The sequence below is a fragment of the Neoarius graeffei genome, chromosome 15 (genome assembly GCF_027579695.1).
Source record: "Neoarius graeffei isolate fNeoGra1 chromosome 15, fNeoGra1.pri, whole genome shotgun sequence".
NCBI lineage: Eukaryota > Metazoa > Chordata > Actinopteri > Siluriformes > Ariidae > Neoarius > Neoarius graeffei.
Window position 1 is genome coordinate 7,576,672 of NC_083583.1, and position 16,967 is coordinate 7,593,638.

Below are 16,967 nucleotides of genomic sequence, written 5' to 3' on the forward strand. Positions count from 1 at the left end.
TTTGATCAGTAAAAACATGTCCATGATCTTTCCATCATGCTCACCTGCGATGATGACATCCGGGTTTTCCTCAAATTGCTGATCGTGCTAAAAAAATTCCATCTCGGGTAACGAGCCGCGTCATCAGATGACAAGGTCACAGGGTGGGGTGGGGTTGGGGTCTTCCAGTTGATTGATTAACCAATAATAACTGTTGTAACTGAAACTCACCTTTTGTTAAATTGTTTTTTATTGGTAAATCTGAAACAGTGTCTATAATTATGGACTGTCGATAATTGTAGCCGCCGCTGTATTATATTAAAAATATTAAAACAAATGAGAAAATATAACCTATCATAAAGCTACTTGTACGAGCTCATAGTAAAGCTATCCCAAAAGCTGTGTCAAATTTATACCGTTGTTTGATGGAAGCTAGAACAGATTCAACATATGTCAAAGCCAAATGGGAAAGAGAGCTGGATGAAGCGATTCCAGAAGAGATATGGTATGATTTATATGGAAAACACACCAAACTACAACACAATCATTAAGGTGGAGATAATTTAGCTGGAAGAATCAAATTGGTTACTTCATCACATCTAAAATTAAACAGATGAATACTCAACAGCCATGCTGGAGACTGTGACCTCATGGATCCAGACCCCATACACATTTTCTTGAAATGCATGAATACACAGCCTTTCTGGGGGGATGTTCACACAGCTGTCTGTGAAGTATTGGGCTATGTAATTCCTAAATCCTGTCTTGTTTTATATCTTGGACATTTGGAAGGAACTGTACATGTATAGTGGTGCTTGAAACTTTGTGAACCCTTTAGAATTTTTTACATTTCTGCATAAATATGACCTAAAACAACATCAGATTTTCACACAAGTCCTAAAAGTAGATAAAGAGAACCCAGTTAAACAAATGAGACAAAAATATTATACTTGGTCATTTATTTATTAAGGAAAATGATCCAATATTACATATCTGTGAGTGGCAAAAGTATGTGAACCTTTGCTTTCAGTATCTGGTGTGACCCCCTTGTGCAGCAATAACTGGAACTAAACGTTTGCGGTAACTGTTGATCAGTCCTGCACACCGGCTTGGAGGAATTTTAGCCCGTTCCTCCGTACAGAACAGCTTCAGCTTTGGGATGTTGGTGGGTTTCCTCACATGAACTGCTCGCTTCAGGTCCTTCCACAACATTTCCATTGGATTAAGGTCAGGACTTTGACTTGGCCATTCCAAAACATTAACGTTATTCTTCTTTAACCATTCTTTGGTAGAACGACTTGGTTTCCTTTAGAATTCGCTGGTATAATTCAGAATTCATTGTTCCATCAATGATGGCAAGCCGTCCTGGTCCAGATGCAGCAAAACAGGCCCAAGCCATGATACTACCACCACCATGTTTCACAGATGGGATAAGGTTCTTATGCTGGAATGCAGTGTTCTCCTTTCTCCAAACATAACGCTTCTCATTTAAACCAAAAAAAGTTATATTTTGGTCTCATCCGTCCGCAAAACATTTTTCCAATAGCCTTCTGGCTTGTCCACGTGATCTTTAGCAAACTGCAGACGAGCAGCAATGTTCTTTTTGGAGAGCAGTGGCTTTCTCCTTGCAACCCTGCCATGCACACCATTGTTGTTCAATGTTCTCCTGATGGTGGACTCATGAACATTAACCTTAGCCAATGTGAGAGAGGCCTTCAGTTGCTTAGAAGTTACTCTGGGGTCCTTTGTGACCTCACTGACTATTACACGCCTTGCTCTTGGAGTGATCTTTGTTGGTTGACCACTCCTGGGGAGGGTAACAATGGTCTTGAATTTCCTCCATTTGTACACAGTCTGTCTGACTGTGGATTGGTGGAGTCCAAACTCTTTAGAGATGGTTTTGTCACCTTTTCCAGCCTGATGAGTATCAACAACGCTTTTTCTGAGGTCCTCAGAAATCTCCTGTGTTCGTGCCATGATGCACTTCCACAAACATGTTGTGAAGATCAGACTTTGATAGATCCCTGTTCTTTAAATAAAACAGGCTGCACACTCACACCTGATTGTCATCCCATTGATTGAAAACACCTGACTCTAATTTCACCTTCAAATTAACTGCTAATCCTCGAGGTTCACATACTTTTGCCACTCACATATATGAAATATTGGATTATTTTCCTCAAGAAATGAATGACCAAGTATAATTTTGTCTCATTTGTTTAACTGGGTTCTCTTTTATCTACTTTTAGGACTTGTGTGAAAATCTGATGAGCTTTTAGATCATATTTATGCAGAAATATAGAAAATTCTAAAGGGTTCACAAACTTTCAAGCATGACTGTCGAAGACCAATATTTGGTCAAGATCCTCCTGGCAGTTGGAAAGGAGACCATTACCAAGAATTGACTCAAGACTGAAGCACCAAGTCACAAACAATGGTTGTCAATCATAGACGATATACTTGTGATGGAAAATCTTACATACAAGTTGAAAATGAAGGAAGAATTTTTTTTTTTATAAAAGGCTGGAGAAAATGGTTAACATATATAAAACAAATAAAACCATGAATATCAAGGCAGTCTAAAAACAAGGTCGACTTCTCCCACCGCACGGGCTCTGTTCATTTGTTAAGCGCTTCTTTTTTTTTTTTAAATTAAACTTCTCTCCCTTTTTTTTGCCTCTTTTGTTTGTCTCCCTTTTTACTCTTTTTAATTTTGAGTAAATTATTTTTGTATTGTATTATAATTAAGGATGATACTAAATTCAAAAATGGTGCATTCTTCTGCATTCTGAGTGCCATATTGGCAGAAAATTGATCGAGAAATCGAACCAGTGTCCTTCATAGAATGTTGCTTCTCACCATGCTTCGATGCTGCATGATCAGACAATCACGTCGCCTTGAACTTGTCATCATAGTGAACCTTTTTTTTTTCCCCCCTTTGGAGTCTTTATTGTGATCACCAGAGCGTGTTTGGTTTTTACAAATACTGGCACGATTTATTGTAACATGTGGCCTCATTGCTGATTGGCGAAAATCATAAGAACCAATGGAATGGCACGATAGGATAGAGTTCTGCAGTGTAGATTCAGCATCATTATCCTGCCATTTCATTGGCTCTTGGCTTCACTTAATATGACTATTTGATGCTATATATTTGTCTCCCCTGTGCCAAAACTTGCTGAAGCGAGATCAGAAGAGCAAATCCAATAGTGTTCACTGATTTATTTTGTAATATGGTATTTTTTTTTTTTTAGAACTTGAAGCGGTAGGTGGTATTCACCTGTCAAAATCAATAGACTACTGCGTGAATCAATAGCAAGTATGCTGAGGGATTGGAAACTTCAAATTACATCATTTTTGACCTTGTGCATCTGAGCTACAAAGTGGAGAGAAAAACCCTGCATATCTCTGTGTTTATCTGTTCTTAGTAATAGTCTAGCAGCTAACTGTGATGAGTAACAGAGGTGTAAAGGGTACTAAATTTTACTCAAGTAAAAGTACTGTTACTATTGTGAAACTGTACTAAAGTGAAATCTCATCTCATCTCATTATCTCTAGCCGCTTTATCCTGTTCTACAGGGTCGCAGGCAAGCTGGAGCCTATCCCAGCTGACTCCGGGCGAAAGGCGGGGTAGACCCTGGACAAGTCGCCAGGTCATCACAGGGCTGACACATAGACACAGACAACCATTCACACTCACATTCACACCTACGGTCAATTTAGAGCCACCAGTTAACCTAACCTGCATGTCTTTGGACTGTGGGGGAAACCGGAGCACCCGGAGGAAACCCACGCGGACACGGGGAGAACATGCAAACTCCGCACAGAAAGGCCCTCGCCGGCCACGGGGCTTGAACCTGGACCTTCTTGCTGTGAGGCGACAGCGCTAACCACTACACCACCGTGCCGCCTAAAGTGAAATCACTTGTGTAAAAATCCAGTTAAATAAAAGTAAAAAGTAGCTCATGTAAAATTTTATTTGAGTAAAAGTTACATGGAGGGCTGCACGGTGGTGTAGTGGTTAGCGCTGTCGCCTCACAGCAAGAAGGTCCGGGTTCAAGCCCCGTGGCCGGCGAGGGCCTTTCTGTGTGCCCGGGTTTCCTCCGGGTGCTCCGGTTTCCCCCACAGTCCAAAGACATGCAGGTTAGGTTAACTGGTGACTCTAAATTGAGCGTAGGTGTGAATGTGAGTGTGAATGGTTGTCTGTGTCTATGTGTCAGCCCTGTGATGACCTGGCGACTTGTCCAGGGTGTACCCCGCCTTTCACCCGTAGTCAGCTGGGATAGGCTCCAGCTTGCCTGCGACCCTGTAGAACAGGATAAAGCGGCTAGAGATAATGAGATGAGAAAAGTTACATGGTTAGGTTTTTTTTTTTTTTAAACTGTGTGGTTGGCCAGGTACAGCTAGCTTGTCCTCTTGGTCCTTCAGTGCAGTCAGGGCAAGGACATGTATATAACGTGATGTTATTTTTAATTTCAGATGACATTTTTAATACAGCTAGAATTTTATTACATTCATGCAAACTTTTGATATTGACATTTGAAAACTTGCATTTCTTACAAATAAAGCACGTCTTATTTACAGATGTCTGAAGACATCTATGAATAATTGTAATATGGTATTTTTTTAGAACTAGAAGCAGTAGGTGGTATTCACCTGTCAAAATCGATAGACGACCACGTCTCTGATTACGCCATCTATAATCACCCAAATCAGGATGGGTTCCCTTTTGAGTCTGGTTCCTCTCGAGGTTTCTTCGTAGTGTCGTCTGAGGGAGTTTTTCCTTGCCACCGTCACCACAGGCTTGCTCATTGGGGATAGACTAGGGATAAAATTAGCTCATGCTTAAAGTCACTAAAATTCTGTAAAGCTGCTTTGTGACAACGTCTGTTAAAAGCGTGATAAAAATAAACTTGACTTGAAGATAAAGCTACAGACTGTTTGAAAGGATACACATCGTCATAGCATTTACATGATATACAATTGATCCCATCCCAATTTCATTTTGTAATTTATAAACATGCTGCATGAAGGACCCACGTATAACGTTCATTTAGTCTGAAGTACACTCACCCGCGACTTTATTAATAACACCCATCCACCTGCAGTTTGATGCCGATCCCTCGACAGCAGCACGATGCATAAAATCATGCAGATACAAATCAAAAGCTTCAGTTAATGTTCATGATGTTCAAACATCAGAATGGGAAAAATTGTGATCTCAAAGTGTGACTTTCACTATGGCATGGGTGTTGGTTTGAGCCAGATGGACTGGTTTGAGTGTTTCAGAAACTGCTGATCTTGTGGGGTTTTCACACACAACAGTCTCTAGAGTTTACACAGAATGGTGCGAAAAACAAAAATAAAACGAGTGAGTGAGCGACAGTCCTGTGGGTGGAAACAAACGCCTTGCTGATAAGTGAGGTCAGAGGAAAATGGCCAGATTGGTTTGAGCTGGGGCGGCACGGTGGTGTAGTGGTTAGCACTGTCGCCTCGTAGCAAGAAGGTCCTGGGTTCAAGCCCAGCGGCCGGCAATGGCCTTTCTGTATGGAGTTTGCATGTTCTCCCCGTGCCTGTATGGGTTTCCTCCGGATGCTCCATTTTCCCCCACAGTCCAAAGACATGCAGGTTAGGTTAATTGGTGGCTCTAAATTGACCGTAGATGTGAATGGTGGTTTGTCTCTATGTGTCAGTCCTGCGATGACCTGACGACTTGTCCAGGGTGTACCCCGCCTCTCACCTGTAATCAGCTGGGATAGGCTCCAGCTTGCCTGTGACCCTGAACAGGATAAGCAGCTATAGATAATGGATGGATGGATGGATGGTTCGAGCTTCCAGGAAAGATATAGTAACTCATATGATCACTCTTTACAACCGTGGTGAGCAGAAAAGCATCTCAGCACGCAACAGCAGAAGACCACATTAGGTTCCACTCCTCCAGCCAAGAACAGGGATCTTACAATCAAGAAAAAATTCCTATTAAAGTGACCGGGACGTGTATATTGAGCAACATTATAATGCTACCTCAAATGGATCTTGGCACCATGTCATCTTCAGAACAGAAATAACGGTGAAAAGGAAGCTAAAAACATAAACCGATGTTATAACAGGAAACGTATAATCAGTGTTGGGCACGCTACTTTCAAAAAGTAATTAGTTATAGTTACTAGTTACTTTTCCCAAAAAGTAACTAAGTTAGTAACGGAGTTACTTTGTCATAAAAGTAACTAATTACCAGGGAAAGTAATTATTCCATTACATTTTGTGTTTACCCCTCCCCCCCAAAAAAAATCAAATTCAATTAGTGTAATCATAATAAAAGTGAATGTTAAATGTGTTTAATGACTGAAATGGACACTTAACAGAACCAATTAATAACGTTATCTACACTATATTAATATTTTTGTGGGACAATGTGAGATAAGACATCTATCAAATTTAATATATTTTTGTAGTTATTAAAATTATGTTACTAATTGACGAGGACAAACTCTTTGTTCCTTGACATAACGTAGACGTAGACATTTTTGCCTTTTATTTCAAGTAATGAAAAGTAATGGCTGTATTTCCAGTGTGAAAACACAGTGTTGGGCTGACCGCTCGCCATCGCTGTGTCTTCTGATTGACAGTGTGCGCAGTAGTGCAGTAGGTGGAGCCTACCTACGTATGTTGTCCAAATCTACTCCGATTGGCTTACTATGCCGTTGTCTCGCATCTCCCCGCCCCACACTAAAGCAGAGTAAAGAAAGGCTGAACGCGCAGCGTGCCAGATGAGAACAGCTTTAATAAAGTAACGGGAGTAATTTTGTTGTAAGTAACGGGAACGGCGTTATAACAATGTAAAAAGTAATTAGTTAGATTACTCGTTACTAAAAAAAGTAACGCCGTTTATTTCTAACGCCGTTATTCCCATCACTGTGTATAATCAAATGTAGACCAGAGCAATGTCACGTCAGCTTGGAGCTGCTAGCTTTGACAGACACGCCTCGTTTTAGAAGCAGTAAAATTGACTGGTGGTAAACAGGAGATAGAGGTTGTCACCATGCTTAAAAGTTGCTCTGTTGTGTCTTGCACAGTCAACAGTTGAATCCACCCACACATTTGTTTCTCCTTGCTACCGAGTAGAGAAAGGGAGAGCAAAAGACAGATTTTTACGGCAGCGGCAGGGACTGTCCACCTACATAAACTCAGAAGGAGAGGGTGAAGTACTGCCATCTTCAGTGCAGTCTAACATAGCAGGTGTTAAACTGGATTCACACATTACTAGGAAGACAGCTACATATAATTATCTCTCGACAGAAAAAAGTCATAGGTGACAGAAAACGACATTACCTGGAGACTTGAGGTAGTTGTTGTAAAGGTCAGGATATGACACCTCAGACCATTGAATGGGATCGTTAATGATACTGACCACCAGTACCACAGAGTTTATTGAAATACCGACACCGGTCATCAGCCGCCAAAGTATTAACGTAACTTTCCTGATGTGTCATTCCAACTATACTTTTAGCCCTTTTCAAAATTTCACTGTATTTCATTGTCAAATGCCTGCGGATTCTGTTCGCTGCCATTCAAATTCAAAGGTTTGTTTTCCACCAAAAAGGGGCGGTAACCACAATGTAGCATGAAAGTTCTGGGAAGATTGCTCTGGTCTATGGAGCAATTGACTTCCTGCCTTTTTGGCATACAAAATCACGTCATTTCCTATCACAAGGGTTATGGAGACTTTTTTTTTTAAATATGTAACAGAGGCAGTTGAAATTGTAGTGAAGTAAAATACCTCAAAATACATCATATACCCAAGTAAAAGAAAAATTAGTTTAAAAAAAAAAAAGAGAAGTACATAAAAATTCAATTTTGTTACAGTAAAGTAGGAATTCGAAGTTAAAGGGGTACCAAATATAATATATACAGTTGCTGATGTGACAAAGTAACGTATTCTTAAGTATTCTATCAAATGTATATACTAGAAAACAACGAAATATCTTGGTAATTGTAAATATAATACTTTATACGCTAAACCGCACAAGAGTCGCCATTTTTAAAAGACCGTGACGTCAGCGCTACCCACTGCACTAGCGGAACTCTCCGAAATAGAGGAGATAAGCGTGTGATCATGGCGTCGGGCGCATCAAGTGAAAGCGACAGCTCTGTCGAATCATACGAAGAGATCCCGCAAGACACACTGCAAGCAGGCTATGGCTTAGAAGGGTACCAGTTTGAACCTAGGAGAGGTACTATGTAGTGGAAGTTCATTATGTCTAACTATTAAAGCTATTTTAAGTTCGTTTCTTAAGACAAGGATTTTTTAAGATGTTACCTTGTTGACAGTTTCGGCGAGAATCTTCCGCCTTCTTCAAAACAGTCACCAAATGTCGAGTGGTGACGTGTCTTATCAGCTGATGTTACGCTACGGAGGCGTGAACGTCCCGCCCAATTTGACAGGTAGTTCACGCCTCCTGCTGTCAGGTCGCTCCCCCAGGACACATCTGGTGACTGTTTTGAAGAAGGCGGAAGATTCTCGCCGAAACTGTCAACAAGGTAACATCTTAAAAAATCCTTGTCTTAAGAAACGAACTTAAAATATCTAGGAGAGGTACTCTCGACTCCGGTGATGAAATAAGAGAAGAAAGCTCGGATGACGGCGAGGATGAGACTGATGCTGACCATGGGCATGGCGAACGTGGGGCAGAACATCCGCGTGCAGGTGACACGGCGTGGTGCTCGTGCGGAAAATGTAACGTGGAGTTGCTCACGAGTCCAGCAGAATTTATTTGCTGCAATGAGATAGGCGCCACCCGTGGACTTGCGAAATCGTCGCAAGAGGCAGAAACAGGTATTTCACACGCGCTATTCCCAACCTCAATGAGCCGACACAACTGGGCACATACATACGTCATGAGTGTTACGCAGAGAAAATGAACGTGCATTCTGATTGGATAAAATTTATATCATGGTGGGCTGTTCAAACTGCGGAAATAGTTTGCTCGAGCTACTTTCAAAACACTATAACTTTCCAACCTTAGAACAAAAAACTTCTGTAAGTCTTGAATAAGGTTCGTTAATGTGTGTTTTATTGTTATATTTACTCTATATATTGCCCTCTGTTCCCCTTTAAGGGGTGTTTTCTTTGGTTTTTCTAGTCAGAGTGCTGGTCAAACATAGCACTGGTATCAGAAAATTCAGATTGTTACAAAGTTTATCTTGATGTTGGTGATGTGTGTGTATATATATATATATATATATATATATATATATATATATATATTTTTTTTTTTTTCGCGGCCCGGTTTCCATCAAATCCTGCACTCTGATTGGCTGGCGAGCGGGTCCGTATCCTACGGTACGGACCTCTGGCAACTCGCTCGTTCACAACAACAAACGTAGCTATTTTTGTCAATATTTATCTTTTTATAAGATTTATTTATAAGAGTATCAAAAATCTTGTAAATGTTTGCCAGCATTTCTCAGCATCATAGCATTAATTTTACAGCATGGATAGCAATAACGACAGTGTTCACAGCGAAAGCGAGTTTTACTACCCTGAGGAAGAAGAAATAAAATAAAGCATTTCAGGAGAAAGCTAAAAACCTCTAACTGTTGCCAACACCGAGCAAAAACATGGCTGAATCCTGAATGACTCAATTTTGTATAAATAGGGGGCTACATAGGTGACAAAATGCGCAGGCCTTCAGTACCCTGAGGCTGATACCATCCGGACCTGTTCTGATGCCGTCTCTCCAGCTGTTTCTTTACCTGGTTGCTAGAAACAGACAAGCAGTTTGGGGAGGTAGGTAGATGGGGGCTCAGTGTTTTCAAGTGTGGGGGAAGGGGTTGATGGAACTGTGTTGAAGTCCATGGTAGGGGTTGAGGGGTGCGAGGAGGCACAGTATGAGTCATTGATCCTGGTCACTGAGGAGGTGTGAGAGGGAAACAGCTGTGAGGGCATGAAGGGTGTGGGGTCTGTATTGAGGTATTTCACCTGACGTCACAGGGTCACATGACGCCCCGGTGTCCGCCATTTTGGATGGCAAGCTACATACTAACGCTGCAGACAGAGAGGGAGAACCAGCTTGGAAAAAAACGTGTTACAGACACCTAGAATAGATTAATTTGTCAGTAAGCACTCTATAAATAACCATGGTGTTTGCTTGTTGTGCTGTGGGCTGCCACAACAGACAGGGACAGCGTGCAGGACGCTCCTTTTACCGGTTTCCTACTGACCCAGACAAGAGGGCCAAATGGATTGCAGCTGTGAAGAGACAGGATTGGGAGCCAACAGAGTACTCCAGACTTTGCAGTGATCATTTAATTTCAGGTTAGTTTATCAGTCAACGCAATTTTGATAAAATATATAGCAAAAAGTAAATGGGTCAGTGTTTGTTAACCCATCTGAGCAGTGAAACAAGGCAGTGTTAATTTGTCTAGGGTTGCATGTAGCAGACATTTTGTTCTCCTGTTTGTCATGTATTATTTTCCTTTTGATGAATAAAGTTTATAAATACTACTTATATCATGTCATAGCCGGAGCTCGCTAGCGCGCTCGGGCGCCAGGGAGCTCGCTCGGGCGCCGGGGAGCTCGCTAGCGCGCTCGGGCGCCGGGGAACTCGCTCGGGCGCCGGGGAGCTCGCTCGGGCGCCGGGGAGCTCGCTGGCGCGCTCCGGCTATGACATGATACAAGTAGTATTTATAAACTTTATTCATCAAAAGGAAAATAATATTCTATTCAATATTCTATTCTAATCGCCCAAACCTGTGTATGGCGATGGGTCAGTGAACAATCCTGGTGGAAGCAGGTAAACGTCGTTCTCTAAGCCTGCTAACCTCAATTTTTGCAAATACCTCTCCCTCTGCTCGCCCTGTAAATGCCCTACATCGCTGGATAGTGAAGGTGGTGTTTTCTGCATCTCGCTCCTTTTTCTTTTATGTTTTTCGTTTGTCGCCTTCCTCGCATTCAAACTGATTCGAGCCGTGACGTCCAAAATGGCAGCATCACATGACTTGGTCACGTGGGTGAAATACCTCAATAGATAGTTTTCACATGACGTCACAGAGTCGGGGACTCCCTAGTGGCGGCCATCTTGCGGGTCAAGCCTACCGTACGGGTCACTGAGCACACATTGTAACGCGCGAGTACAAAGTCTTCAAAAGAACCCAAGCAGGCTATTTAAAGCTAGCAATGGTGCACACCTGTTGTATTCACGGCTGTCGTAATAGGTCAGATGATGAAGTCAAGCGGAGCTTTTATGGAATTCCCACTGTACGGGAGCACGAAGGCGAGCAAACAAACTCAACATACAAAGGAGAAATCTATGGCTTGTGAGAATCAACCGCAAGGATTATCAGCCTTCCAAACACAGCAAAGTCTGCTCCGATCATTTTATAAGTGGTAAGTTGTTTAAATAAACAATCAATTGTGTTTAAGTTTGTTTTTGGAAATCAAAACATCATGTGAACACTCTCTGGAGAATGCCTAACTGGAACCGCTGAGTGTACGTTTACATTGTAATGTACACTTAATATCGCTCGTTTGTCATGTTTCTATTTGAAACTTGTCACTTCACTCACGCAAGGGTGATTTTTGAAAAACATTTTAGGTCTATTCTGTATGATTTGATTTGTGTTTGGGATGCAAACAGCGCGCCTTTTGGCGGATGTTGCCTGAATCGCGCAGATCCGATTTTTTTTTGGGGGGGGGGGGGGCGTTGGAGTGTCTGATTATAATTTCAAAGTAAATTCTGTATTAAAATTACTAAATAAGCCAATCCGTTACAGTCCATGAAACAGGAAGTATAAGGATGAGAAAAAAACAGTTTAAATCGGAAAGCTGCGCACATTTGCGCAGCCCGAGCGGTGTGCAGGACTGCGCAAATGTGCGCAGCTTTCCGATTTAAACTGTTTTTTTCTCATCCTTATACTTCCTGTTTCATGGACTGTAACGGATTGGCTTATTTAGTAATTTTAATACAGAATTTACTTTGAAATTATAATCAGACACTCCAACGCCCCCCCTAAAAAAAAAAATCGGATCTGCGCGATTCAGGCGGCATCCGCCAAAAGGCGCGCTGTGAATATATAAAGTTGTATATATCAGACAGCCTTTAAAGTTTGATGAAGTCAGTTTCAGGCTTTGGCAGCCCTGCATAGTCACTTGAAAATGCATCTTTGTCCACTTTGTAGGGGTCAATTCCCCCAATCAAGGCCAGTTTGGCTGCATACCGTTGTCGTGAGATGTTGTCTAATGTATCTATATACTTCTGTTTGCTTGATTTTGCCGACATTGATCTTTATTTTAGAAAACTGACTATATAACTTCATAAATTCGTCCGAGATAACGTAGCCGGTAATGGCGATGGTCCGTTTTGTTTGCCCTGCAAGATGGCGGCTGGAGGGCGTTCCCCGGAATGCTGTGACGTCAGTGAAAACTATCTATAGCTGAGGAAGAAGGGGTTGGGGGACAAGGTAATGAGGGTCCTGTACTGAACCTGTTAAACACATTCAGCTTATTGGTTCTGTTCAGGCGTCCCTCAGCATGAATCCCCTTTACCCTGTGATCGTCTTCATTCCCAACCTCACATGCCTCACGTTGTTTCGCTGGAGCTTGTTCTCCAGCTTTCATCTGTATGCCTCCTTGCTCTCTCTCAGCATCACTTTCAGTTCCCTCTTTAAATTATTTCTATAAGTAAAGATGATGAACAAGATCCAGAGAATTCCTAAACAATTTGGTGACCCTGGGAAAACACTAAGGATGATTTCATGTATGCAGGGTTTAGTTTTTTGAGTGGATCCCTGATCCCTGGTGTGTTCTCCATCTCACTGTGGTTCTTTAGGTTGGTGAGAACACAGCAATCACACTCTGGTCTGACGTAGTCTCTGTCCACTTCCAAGAGAGTGAGAGAGCAATTTGAATTTCAGTGATATTCAGTTCCATTTCAAAAATTTTTTTGTGCATCCCGTACTAGGTCCATCAATCTGTCTGTATGTCCACCCGAGATTCTCGTTAGTGCAGCATGTCAAGAATGGATGGTTGAATATTTGTAGGATTTATATGGAATTATCATTCTAACTGGGGCGGCATGGTGGTGTAGTGGTTAGCACTGTGGTCTCACAGCAAGAAGGTCCTGGGTTCGAGCCCAGTGGCTGACGGGGGCCTTTCTGTGTGGAGTTTGTATGTTCTCCCCGTGTCTGTGTGGGTTTCCTCCGGGTGCTCCAGTTTCCTTCACAGTCCAAAGACATGCAGTTAGGTTAATTGGTGGTCTTAAATTGACCATAAGTGTGAATGTGCGTGTGAATGGTTGTTTGTCTCTGTGTGTCAGCCCTGTGGTGATCTAGCGACTTGTCCAGGGTGTACCCCACCTCTTGCCCAGAGCCAGCTGGGATAGCTCCAGCTTGTCTGCGACCCTGCACAGGATAAGCGGTTGTGGATAATAGATGAATGGATTATCACTATAACCAGCAAATGAACAGATTTGATTTTGGAATTTATACAAACAGAGCCAAGGTCACAGCAAGGTCAGATGTCTAAAATAGTGTTTGAAGTATATTTTAAGCGTATTCCAGGGAAACAGATTAGTCACAGAAAGACTAGGCTTGTTTGGCAGCAGAAGCATCCCTGTCACCACCATTGGAGTTGAGTTCTACTTGTTTGATTTTGGTTCCTTTGGTTACAGAAACCAAACACTCAGGCACATAGTACCAACAGTACCACAGACTTTCAACCTGTCTTTCTCTTTCTAAATGTTAAGGAACTAAAAGTGACCCAAATTTCTATTCGGATTTAGTCTGGCTAACGCGACTTCAAAGCTCTGCGAGCATTTGGTCTGGCAAAGTGTCCAACTGTTTCCCAAAGGCGTGGTTGACCCGCCTCCCTGAAATGCCTCAGTTTGCTACTGGTTGAAGCCAGAAAAGGCTGTGACGAAGCTTAAACCAATCACATTGCTCTTTCCTCTGACGTATGTGATGCGACAGAAACTGCTTGAGTAACAGGAAGAAGATAAATACCTCCAGGGCTGCTCTTCGCTCCGTTTTCAATGAGAACTTCCTGTTGAATGCTTTCAATACAGCATCTACCGCTGTGTCAAAGGCTTGCCGCTGCTAATGTTTCTAGTGAATGAAGTGCTTTCGGCATAGATTCTGTAAACAATCTATGGCTTCCGGTCACAGTTCTACTACGTCACTGCCTTGAACACGCCTCTACCCAGGGCCGTTGGAGATGCTCAAAGTTGATTGGCTCTCGATTTTTCGGGAGCTTGGAAGAGCTGGAGGTAGCTTGCCTTGCCAGACTAATGCCGCTTTCCCACTACAAACGCGGCTGAGTCGGGCTGAGCCGTGCCGTGCTGAGTCGGGCTGAGCGGGGCTGTTGGAGTTGCATTTCGACTACAACCGCGCTGAACCGTGCTGGCTGGAAGTGGGTGGACACATTGGGTGGAGTTAGCGAAAGTGGGTGGACGTCACGTGATGTCGTTAAGCAGCGCAAACAGTGACATCAGTGATCTTTTAAGCGGTAGTCTCACGACCCGAATAGTAAACAATAAACATGGAGGACATGGAGTCGTTAGTGTTGCTGGTCTTGGTGCTGTGGCTTGTTGTCACCGACAACGCGGACAGATACTGGCAAGAGCGTATAGATGAGGCGAGGCGCATAAGGCTTCAGAAATTCTCGTAATTCGTAATTCTTCTCCTTCCGGGTTTGCGGTGTTTACAGATCCCAGCGCGCTCGCGGGGCGTGTGTGGGCATGTGAGGACACTCCTCCTCACCAATCAGTGCACAGGGGAGTGTCTGCTCACGCCCCCAGCCTCACTCGGCACGGCTTGGCTCGCTTCAGCCCCACTCCAAAACCGTGCGAGTTTTAGGGGCTAAGCAGGGCTGAAGCGAGCTGAGTCGTGCTGGTTTTTGGTAGTCGAAACGCGAGCCGTGTCGGGCTGAAGTGAGCTGAAGTGAGCTGAAAAAGGGTAGTGGAAAAGGGCCATAAGCTCCCAACAGGCCCTCGTGTTGCGTCACACTTAGGATGGGCGGGCCCAGGCTAATTCGGATTTGCCTACTCTTTTTTTTTTTTTTTAAGTTCTCGTTTAAGCGCTCCAGCTTGAGGGGAACCTGTGGTACCGTTAGGCAGTGATGTGTGCCATAAACGCCAAAGGAAAGAGCTAAATAATTTACACCAGCTATGTAATCAGAAGTATCTAAATTATGGAGAGGCATATTTGATTTATCTGGATTAAGCTGTATGACTTTTGAGTCCAGCTTGCACATGATCCTGCATTTAGCCCGAAGGCCAACTTGACCCTCCACATGCAGTTTCTAGGAAAAAAAACAATGAGCAAGCATGCAATGCACAAAATCTCTAACTTGAATACAAGAATTCATCCTCTTAAGTACCGTTAACTGGTACAGGCCTGGAACATTTTTCAGCAAAAAAAAAAAGGTTTGATTTATGTCTTCCGAATAGATGAGGAGCGTGATCTGAAATGGAAAAAATGCGCTAATGCTGAGGGCATTTTTTAACTGAAAGGCATAATTAGTGTGTGATAGATGCCTTCAGCTATGAGTCTGGACTCTATCGTCCTAGATGATGGTAGGCTACTAAAGAGGCTATTGATTGTGCTTATTTGAAGCTGCAACGAGCTAAACAAATGGCTTATAAAAGCGCCCAGCTGATTAGTCACTTATCAATAAAATGAGGCTTGATCGAAAGCAACAGTTATCACTGACAAAAATCCTTTATGCCTTGCAGAGAAGAGCATGGCGAATCATAGGGAGCAGGTTTTGTGTCATCATTAGCCGAAAGCAGCGCAGGTCCACCATCAGTGATGATAAATTCTCTATTTTAGACTACCAAAGTAAAAAGGAGTGGTTGTGACGTCATGAATCTGGCTGTAGACGACACCAGAATGCAGGCACATGCATAATATATAGGACAGGAAGTACTTCCTAACATCTTGGCGCTCTTGGGCTATATCTCACTGCAGAGAGTAGCTTACTGCTCATGGCCTCCAAGTGTTTCCAGAGGTCATCTTTAGTGTGTGCTCTCCAAAACCTTCTGGGCTTTTCTAGTCCAGTTTTTCCTCACACACTTGCTTCAATATGTATGTGCTGAAAAAGAGAATAATCTCGTTATGCAGCCGGGTGTGGGTGTGTAATGATGTGCAGTCACTGTATTTCAGCCATTTGTTCTCTTGCCAGGCTTCACACAGGAGGCACTATCTGGGATCATCCGTGCCCTCTAGCTCTCTCTCCCTCCCGTGCTTCTCTCCCTTTCCATTTCTTCGCTTTGGATTTGGCACACTGTGCATGGCTTGCTCGGGCAGCTAAAGGTGCTCGTTAAAAGCTATAACTTATCTCGCATTTGAAACTAATGGGAGGAATACTGGCCGCAGTGAAAAGTAAATTACGTTCCCCCCTCCCCTCTGTCGGCCTGCCCTCCTAACCCAGAGCGTATTATGGCAGTGGTGAGAGAGTATGCATTACAGATCAGGGGCATTAGAATTTATCTAAGCTGCACGAAGCTGACTGATGCATTCGAAAATAATGTACTTGAGCCCGAGCATTACGGGGACCCCATAACTAATGGACAGCTCTTGCACGTGGCCGGTGCTGTATATCATTCAGCTTCTGGACCGCCTTCTCCTTCCAGATCAGCCGTTTTCTCTCTAGCTCGATCTCTCGCTTCCTTTCTCACAGCTTGTCCGAGTTTTCAGCATGACCCACGTGATTAGATGCATTTCGATGGCACCGAAGTCGTGCTCGGTTTGACTCGTAACATGAAATAAATTAAGCTTTTATTCTGATGGTTTATTGAATCATATCTGTTGTGTTACACAATGCTATGGCTCTTGAACAATGCTAAGTTAAAGGTGGGGTCAGCGCTTTTTCTGAGCACATTTTGTAATATTTGGCGAAGTTCTTCCCACATGTGGGCAGCCTCAATAAAAAAATATCTGCCCAGAGGAGATATTGTTGCCAGCAATGCAGTCTGGCCAGGAGGCAGCGG